This window comes from Capsicum annuum, chromosome 6 (assembly GCF_002878395.1).
Source record: "Capsicum annuum cultivar UCD-10X-F1 chromosome 6, UCD10Xv1.1, whole genome shotgun sequence".
In the NCBI taxonomy this organism is placed as follows: domain Eukaryota; kingdom Viridiplantae; phylum Streptophyta; class Magnoliopsida; order Solanales; family Solanaceae; genus Capsicum; species Capsicum annuum.
In genome coordinates this window covers 225,718,252-225,728,821 of record NC_061116.1, presented here as the reverse complement: position 1 = coordinate 225,728,821, position 10,570 = coordinate 225,718,252, and positions in this window count along the sequence as shown.

Here is a 10,570-nt window from a genome sequence, read left to right as displayed (position 1 = left end):
GCTTTTGCGTGTGCTCGCCGTAGAAGTTCTGTATAAATATAGTGTAAACCACATAAATCCCCTATCTTAAGAAAGTAATTACACAAAATCCCCTTTTAATTTCTCTCTCCCGAATTTTGGCAAATATACCCATACATTCGAACTAATATTATACATTGGTCAAATGTATAATGAAACAGTTAATCCTAAATTTAAGGTAATTGAAATCAGTAGTTATATTAATGTTCCTTAATTAACGGCAATAATTAGCTAACATTAACTCATTTATGGATAAAACTAGTAACTGAAATTTGAATTTCAAAAAAAAATAAAAAATCTACGAAGTCAATTTTTTTTCTTTAATATTTGATTCAAGATCTGGAAGGCAAAAAAGCTCTATTACTGCAAGAAATTTCTTCTAAAAAATTCGAAAAAACAACAAAATTCCTCTACATACGTTGTTAAATAATTCAAAAAGCAACATGAATATCCCAATATTGTTGCGGCATTCTGGAATTTGGGAGTCAGAAACTAGTTTTAAGTCATACAAAGGTGACACAATAATTGTTTCAAAAAGTATTACTTTCTTAAAATTGGTTTCTAGGATCGCCATGGAGTTGGATATAGACGAAGTGCGTAAAAAAATTGAAGTGAAATATGTGGTTGAAGGAAACTCTTCTCTAATTGTAATAAGAAACGACAATGGAGTGAGGGTTTACGTTGAGTTAAAGAAACAACTTGTAGGTTTGATTAATTTTCCGCTTTGTATTTCAACTTGCGACCAAGCCAATGATGAAATAGAGTTTGATAAAGCAACCGGTGTTGTAATGTGTATCGAGGGTAGTGAATATGATTCGGTTGTGTTAACAGTTGTTGAAACGGATAATCAGTAAGCTCTATATGTGCCTGAAATGGAAGTAAAAAACTTCATTATTGATTGCAAGAACACTGAAATAATGGTGAGTCAGATATACAAGGATAAGGAAACTCTTGTTTCAGTAATGGCAAGACACGCAATAGCGAATAGATTCAACACAAAAGCGAAACGATCCGACAAAAAAAGGTATGATATAAGACTATCAATTGTATGTACTGATCTTATAACATATGTAATTTTTATTTTTTTTAAGAAGTTTATGTTGTGTAGTTTTGTGAACTGTTGATGTTTAATGTTAATTTACGAATGTATAATGTGATATTATATGTCTTTGGTAATGTATAATTAAATCGTGCCAGTCAAAGAAATGTATGATACATTGGTTTAAGAGATTGTAAAGTCGTCTGTGTATTATTACTGGTTTGTTAAGTTAAATATTCAAATGTATAATTTTAATTATACATTCAGGGATATGTACAATATAACCGAAGCAGTGAAAGTATTTATTTTTTGTTATTGCTATTTTAATTTTTAATATTTCTGTTTTATACATTTATTAAGTTTTTATTTGGTGATGCAGATATGTACTTATAATATGAATACAAACTTTCTGAAATTTAATGTGTTTTATGAATTATTTTTATAAATTTAAAAACGTATGTATAATGTAGATTATACATTCAGATATATGTATAATATAACTGGGGCAGTTGTTGGAATAAATATTTTTTGTTTATATTTTCAAGTTTAATACTTTTATTTCATACAATGACTAAGTTTTTATATTCTGATGCAGCTGTGTACTGATTTGTCGTAACGAAGATTGTAAATGGGTCATGAAGGCGTCTTGTATGAATGAATCGAAATTGTTTGTGATTAAAATATTTGTTTTGGAGCATAGTTGCAGTCTTAGGGATCAAGTGCTGAATAATGTGGTTGCGACAATTAATTTTGTGAGTGAATTTACTGCTTCAAAATTAATCAATCACAAAAGAATACACACCTCCGCGGACATTATCGAAAAGTTGAAGACTGTTTACGGAATTGACATTAACTACATAAAGGCATGGCGCGCAAAAGAGAAGGTGATTGAGATGCTTAGAGGTGGACCAACAGATAGATATAGAAAAATACCCAGCTATTTCTATATGTTGAACCAAGTGTATCCACAATCGCACATTCGGATGCATAAAACAATAGATAACGAGTTTAAATACTTGTTTATTGCATTGCGTCCGATGATAAGTGGTTTTAAATTTTGTATTGTTGACGGGGAACATTTAATCGGTCCATATGAAGGAATATTTGTATCGGCAAGCACATTAGATGGTGCAGGTACTGTGCGTTCATGTTTTTTTGTACTCTTTTTTTGTTTTGTTATTTACTATTTATTATATTAGCTTATACATTGATGTTTTATTTATAATGATTCATAAAGATGCTAAAATTAGAACCTTTATAGTTGACTAATTTTTGTTTTACAATGATTGTCTTGTTTAATTTATATGTTGGTTGTATTCTACCATTAGCTTACGGTGTTGTTGATTCGGAGAATGACAACGCATGGATTTGTTTTTTCAACAATTTAGAAAGGCATTTGGTGAAAGAGACAATATGTGTGTTGTTTCAGACAAAAATGAAAGTATCATAAAAGGTGTAATCATTGTTTTTCCTAATATCCCTCATGTAGCTTGTATATGACATTTATGAAAAAACGTTTGCACCCATTTTAGGAAAAGCAAAGATAGACTTAGTGACCTATATTATTCCATGGCTAAATTTTATAAAAAAAATTGAATATATTATGTCAAAGGTTGCTAAGGTTGATCAAAGAGTTAAGGAATATCTGGAGGAAGCTAAGTATGAAAAATGGACTCGGTGTCACTCTCCTGTGAATAGAGGTAGAATGATGACTTTAAATATAGCCGAATGTATTAATGGAAGTTTGATTGAGGCTAGAAAACTTTCTATTCTAGGTTTCCTAGAATAAGTTAGAATCTTATTTGCTGCATGGAATTGTAAGAACAACGAAATTGCATCGTACACCAATACAACTCTTGGCAGAAGATTTGAAGAAATTCTAACTCATAATGGTGTTAAAGCTTTGTGAATGACGGTATGTATTAAAATAATTATGGAACATAAACTTTGTTTTACATTAATTGTATATTAATATTTTTACATCTGAAACATATTATGCTTTTTGGTAACAAGTTAAGCCAGCGGGGAGTTATTTTTATTGTGTTTATGATTCGAGACGAAGGTACATTGTAGATATTGAGCGTGGCACGTGCAATTGTGGTCGGTATCAAATTGATGAAATACCTTGTCCACATAAAATTGTTGTATTAAAAAGTAAAAATGTGGATGTAAAGGATTATGATCGTTATTGCTCTGAATTGTACAAGCCACAAACCATAGTGAAGACATATGAACTCCAGATAGTTTCAATGCTAGACAAGAAGGATTGGAATGTTCCAGGTTTTGTTGATGATGAAGAAGTTTTGCCGCCCAAATATCGAAGACCTCCTGGTAGGACAAAAAAAGGAAGGCATCGGAAATCAAGTGAATCACTGTCTTCAAATTCGAACCACTGAGATAAATGTGGACGAGCCGATCACAACCGTAGGACTTGCGGTTTCTTTCCAAAGGAATCATGATGAAGATAATATGTTTTTCTACATGTTGATGGTTTGATTGGTTTTAGTAGTATAATCATTTTAATTAGATTTTGTTAGAATGTTGGAACAATTAATATTAAGATTTTTGGTTGCTATTTGAGTTTCACTTGTTCAATTAATATTCAATAGTATAAGAACAGTTTGTGTTATTTTTCGTTTATCATATTTTGTAACCATATTAATGTAAGTTATAACTGATTGTTATATGTATTATGTAACCTGGAAAATATATCATTCACTTAAAAAAATGTTGAAAGAAATGTATGATGTAGCGTTATACTTTTTGTTGGTGAATTATGTTATACAGGAAAAAATGTCATTTTAATGACTCTTACTGATTACACGTTATACATTCATCTAAAGTATATTTTGTTCAGTTACGAATATATAAATTAGATCATACATTTGTATCATTGTATTAAATAGTGTAATACTTTATAAAAGTGATTGTGGTGAACTCTGTTTGTAAATTTTATTTAAGAAAAAAAAAGTGTGACAATATTTATTATGCTATGTGTTACATATATTTAATTTATTAATATTAGTGCAATGTAATTTTAACTTATAAGAAAATGTACGTTACAGTAAAAATATAATGTGTTCAAATGCAATGTTAGTATATTTTTATTTTTGTTTATACACGTCGTAAAAAAAAAAGGGAAAAACAATATCGACCAAGAAATAGTTTGTATAATTACAGTATTGTATTAGAAACTGCAAATAAATTGTTTCAAAAAAAAGAAGACATCCATAAAATGTTCATTAACATTAAGAAAGTAATCCTGGAAATGTGTAACATTAACCACGAAAATAAGAAATAGTTCATTCAATGTCAACAATTAGAAAACATTGCTACTCTAAAGTAACAATTGCACTTGCATCAATTTCTTCGATAACACTTTTTCTTGGCCGAGGCGGATCTCCATTATCACTCGTGTACCCTTCATTTGTCTTTTCCACTCCGTAATGCCACAGTAAGGAAGCATAGCGTGCATGTTGACTTACAGCATCAAACCCACATGAATGAACTTGCAGTCCTTCACTTAATATTTCTGCATAGGCACACACAAAGACGCCACAGTCCTTGATTTAAAAAAAAAAAAGAAATAATAATCAGTACATCCATTATAACATTATTATACATAAAAAATAAACTATAATTTACTTACAAACTATCAGACACTTGTTGTGGGATGTTTTGCACATAATCAACATCAAATGGAATTTCATTTACAAGACCAGTTTACTAAGTAATCTTCCCTTTGTAAGCTTTAAGTGATGGTCAGTCAGTTCGCTCGGTCTTATCATAAAAGTCATTGTCTGACAAGTAAGTAGGAAGTATAACTGCAAGCTTTTGTATTTCAATTGGAGGTTCTTTTTTTCTTTTACTTGACAGTGAGTCATACACACGTATCAATCTTTCCTTCAAGACAATCACAGCCAATACCCAGTGAAATTCTTTACCTCAGTTAACTGAAACGTATACCTCATCAACCATATACCATGGTAATCCAGCAGACATAAAAATTCATGAATTATATTAGCAATAACATTTTCATTCTTAGCCAACATAATTAATTCTACATAGTCTTATTGCGTCGATAGCTCAACTGTCAGTTCCGCTAGATAATAGCGAGTATGTGTCTCCTCAACATATGTTTTAAAGAAGCAACTTGTCATCGTATATCTATAATTATCACCCAGCTGAATCTTTGATTTCTTTCTCAAGTAGTAGAAGATCACATCTAAATGCTACAAGTGAAAACAGGGTAAAATAATAAAAACGATTGAAAGAAATCAGTAGCTTCGACCTTACTTGTTGATTAGATGTATGATATACAACTATGTTGGAGTGACATGTTATTATACATGACATGTTGATTAAAGTTGAACAAATGATAATGAAAAATACCGCATGTATGATATGTTATCATACATTGGCTAACATGTATGATATGTTATTATACATTGGTTTACATGTATGATATATTATGGTGTTGTAGTATATTAAGTATCAACAAAAGAAATAATGATATGGATAATATTTAGAATAAGTTACCTCATCGTTCCAGCATGTCTTACTTTCAGACATCAAGTAAAACCAATTCTTGAACTGTGGGTATGCAACGACAAATTTCAATTGTCTGTAACCTAACCCAGAAGCATTTACTCGATAGTGGTTGTCTGTTTCTTTTCTAAAAAAAATCATTGATTACACATGACAATAACTGTTTAGTTTAAGATGGAATAGTATTGTTGGGCAAAAAGATAATACCAAATTTCTTACTTGGCAGAATGAGTTTTCAGTAATCCTATGGCAATCCACTGGGAGTAATCAATCATCAATTCGTTCAAAAAATCTTGATTAATGGTGTACCCATCAAAAGCATACTTCAGCTTCTCCTCTTTATCGAAATCAACCGCATCCTTAGAGCCAGAACCATATTTCGAAATGCATGGTGACCTTAAAACCCTGGACTTCTTTCTTTCTCATTTGGCAGGTGCTTTTGCTTTTGAGGCTTGAAGCTCTCAAACCTGAGCATCAGGGAAGTTGGGTGGAATCTGACTATCTGGAAGATCCCGATGTCTTTCGATCATTTTATAAGAAGCACCAACATCCAATGACTTTTTAGTCAAAGATGTTGATAGACCAAATAAAATTGTATCTACAACTGTTTGTATTGAATCAGTTATCGTTCCACCAACTTCATCCTACGTGAACACATAAGGATTTGTAATGTATACATACAATATCTGAATGTGTAACTATATTAATGTTTACGACATTTATGTTAGAAATCATGACAACATCAATATTAGTAAAATTTGATATGCAGCAGAAAAAAAATCAATACATTCCAATTGGTTCAAATCCACAAAAAAAAATTGATATGCAACAGAGAAATAACATTAAGTCCCAGTACGTACTTTTACAAGGTCGAACACGTAGATAGATATATTTTTGAAAAAAAATAAGTATTAGGGACAAAAAAATATCTTTACATCAGTAGATTTCTGATTTTTCAAATTCACTTCATTAACATCTTCTTTAGCGGTTAGATTCGCATCCTATATTAAATAACAATTATCGTGTATTAACATTTATTCAAAGTATAATATAAAAGATTGAGATAAAGTTTTACAGTCGTGATAAGAAATTTCTATCTGTAATGGGTGTATATGAATATATAAATATATCAATACTAACAAATGATGTCATATGTTATCCACAAACGATTTTATAGCATTAATAACATAAATATGATTGATGGTAATCATAAACTACAAGCTTTATGTTTATGAAAATATTTGTATGTTGAATTTATGACTCTTCTTGATACATTCGATTGAATGTTTTATGTACATTTAACTGCCCTAATATGAGGAAGTTAGAAGAAACTATATGTGTGTAGAAACTTATAGTAGTAATCAAATAATATTAGGGACATGAAAATACCGACAAATCTTCTACATCTGGAATGTTCTTTTTTCCCAATTCTTCATCGCTACATTTTTCTTCATATGTCATAATCTCATCCTATTATTTATGTGATAATTATCATCATCCAAGTTGCATGAAGAGAAAAATTTGTATTTATTAAGACAACTGTTAAACAATGTGCAAAATATTGAAAGCGTCAAGATCGATACAACTTTATAGTCAGCCAATAAGATTAATATTTTTTTTTCAATCAATAACAGAAGCTACATTTATATAGACATATATTTTAGGAAAAAAATAAATTTGATGTACAGAAAGATACCTCCAAAGCTTGCAAATCAAAACAGTCCTCATTTTCAAAATCATCCTCACGACTTGCCTCTTTATCGGCCGCATTCACATCCTAAATTAAATAACAAGTCGCTTTAATGAACAGTTATTCATAAACTTGTTTTAGATGATTCTAGAATGATGTTGTTCAAGTAATTGTAAATGGCATGCATGTTTATGAAGAGATTCATAAATAACATGTATTTTCCTGAAGAAAAAAGTAGTAAGTTTAATGTATAACTGATCATTAGACATTCAAGTTAATGTACGATGAAAAATTAAACTGCCCAAATTTAGTATGTAACAAGTATTAAGGGAAAAAAATACCAGCAACTGTTGCTCTTCAAGAATGTGCTGCTTATTAGATTCTTCATCACGAGACACTTCCATATCATTGTGTGATCCCTTATCATGATCTTTATGTTGTATTAAAAAGAAACAACATTTGTTTTTGATAAGGTAATTATGTAGATTTGTAGTAAACGAACAACATAATTGACAAAAAGTACCTACATGTCCTCCTTATATGGTCTCTTCTGTTTGTTGGATTCGTCTTCTTGGCTTTGTTGTTGTTCATCAATTTCGTCCTCCTATATAACATGAACAATCTGAATGTATGAACTTTTCAACAACGTTATGCAAAATATAATGAAATTAAATTGTTATACCTGTGATTGCTTATTTGCTTCATTCTTCAATGCTTTGATGACCTCAGGAGGTGTTTTTGATATTAGTGTAACCAGTTCGGTCATTTTTCAGCAAACTTATCACGTAACAAAAAAAAAAGTTAGTAGAAACACATCATGCTATTCAGAAAAAATGTACGATAAAGAAACTAAACTTACACATTTGTTGATGTAATTCTTTATTTCATCACCATCTAAACTTGATTTAGAAGTCCCTTCAGGTTGTGTGGAAGATGAAGGAACAGGCTTGTGTTGGTGATTCTGAGGAGACACCTCAATTTCTCCATGATGATGATGTTGAATTTCAGATACACCAATTTCTCCCTTGTCTGATGCATCCTTATGCGTTTCACGATACAAACCAGACCCATAATGTACTGCATGACCACGTCTAGATGTATCATCATCCATCACCCCTTGATTATCTTGCTCGAACATGATAATCTTTCTTTTCTTCAAAGGTTGGTCAGGTGATACAGGCGATGCAAAATCAACCTTTGTGAGGATTTTTCGCAGCGGTGTAGTGCTGAAATTACCAAATTCTTCAGCAATGGTACCAACATGCTGTTCAAGTTTAGCTACTGTCTTTTTCAATTTTCTAGAATCAGATGTTGAAGCATAAGTGGTTGGATCACATGTCTCAAAATCTTTTAAAAAGGACAAATCCAACCTACTAACTTCATCGGTTGTAGGTTGTATATTCTTGTAAGAATGCTGGAAAGAATAATTTCAAAATAAAATATTTGCACATAAATAAAACGACTTGAATAAACAAAATAAGTACAAAGTTAAACAATTACCTTACTGAACATGCCAGACATAATAGATTCGTACTCAGGCCTTATACACTCCACCGACCAGTTTAGTATTCTGGGAATAGCGTTTCTCTGACGAACAACTATTTTTGATTCTACCTCAGAGCAGTACTCAAACATCCAAACATTTAGAATGTGCGACATTCCACCCAATGAATATAATTGCTTCGCAGTATTGAAATTCTGCTGTCAGGAATTCATTAACTTTTCGAATGTGACCTTCCCCATGGAAAGTGAATGTACTGACCATCCTCAACAATCTGAAAGTGTGCAACACTGATTGGTGCTTCCTTATGCTGAGAAAACATGAATGTCTGAATAAAGAATAATATCGCCAGGTTCAGAGCATCTTCAGCGTTATCAAAGTTTCCTATTTGTACCCGTGTTATCAATTTTGATCGAGTTATTGCTTCTTTATTATCGAAAAAATACCTCGACATCAACACTGATTTAGATGATGAAGTATACATATAATCATCAATATTACAGGTACACTTCAGACCGGTAATAATGGCGAATTTAAGCATTATGAATTTAAGAATTTTCCCTTGTACCCGAACATGAAGCTCGTCCTTGTTATCATGCTGAATTTCAAGCATGAGTAGGCAATTTGAAATCTGTCCTATCCAGTTGCATCGTGGAAAATCCAGAAATATGCCAAAAATTGTATTTCTAAATGCTCCCAGTACATCCTCTCCAAAATATTCCTTCATCTCTTCCCCGAAAGCATAGTTCATCTCTTCCCCGAAAGCATAGTTACATAAGCTCACCATATGCAATAGGTGTGGTGGAACTTTATCAATTCGGTATTTCATGCCCTGGAAAAAAAACATAACATAATTAGCTAACGGTTATTGATTGTATGATGGTCATTTATACTTTCATAATATAAAACAGTCAAACATTAAACAATTGTTAGTCATGTATGAGGGTAACTTATAACTGTACAATTAAACTATTTAAATGTATAATAATTTCAGTCCAACATATACACTACAGTAACACATGTATGAGGTTAACTTATACATCTAAAATTAATACAAGTTGTTAGACATGTATGATGGTTACTTATCCATTAACTAAATCAGACCCACATTAAACAATAGTTAGTCATGTATGAAGGTTATTTATACATTGACAATTAAACTGTTTAAATGTATAATAATTTCAGTCCAACATATACACTACAGTAACACATGTATGAGGTTAACTTATACATCTAAAATTAATATAAGCTGTTAGACATGTATGATGGTTACTTAATCATTAACAAATCACTTGTATTAATGTATAATAAAGTACAACCCTAACCATTCTATCGATGCACATGTATGATGGTTACTTATACATCTAATAAATTCTTATTATACTAAAAAAGAAACTACATCTAAACATGTTTGAGGGTAATTTTCAAAGAGTACCATAGTTAAACAACATATACAAATGTATGATGGTTATGTATATATCTAACAATTTATGTCAGACCAACACGGAAACAAAAACTACACATGTGTGAGGGTAACGTATGCATTTCAAAAATTAATATCAGCTTTATTAGAATGCATAACCTTTAGAATAATATTTCAGAACAACTATATTATACATTCCTGTGATGAAACACTAATGTATCTTATCTTATTATACACGTGTCAAATTATACATACACTCATAATAAATACCTTCGGCAGACGTGGTCGGCCGAAATCATCAAATTTCTTTTTACTTGCTTTTGAAGTAGATTTCTTCAATTTAGAAGCAGC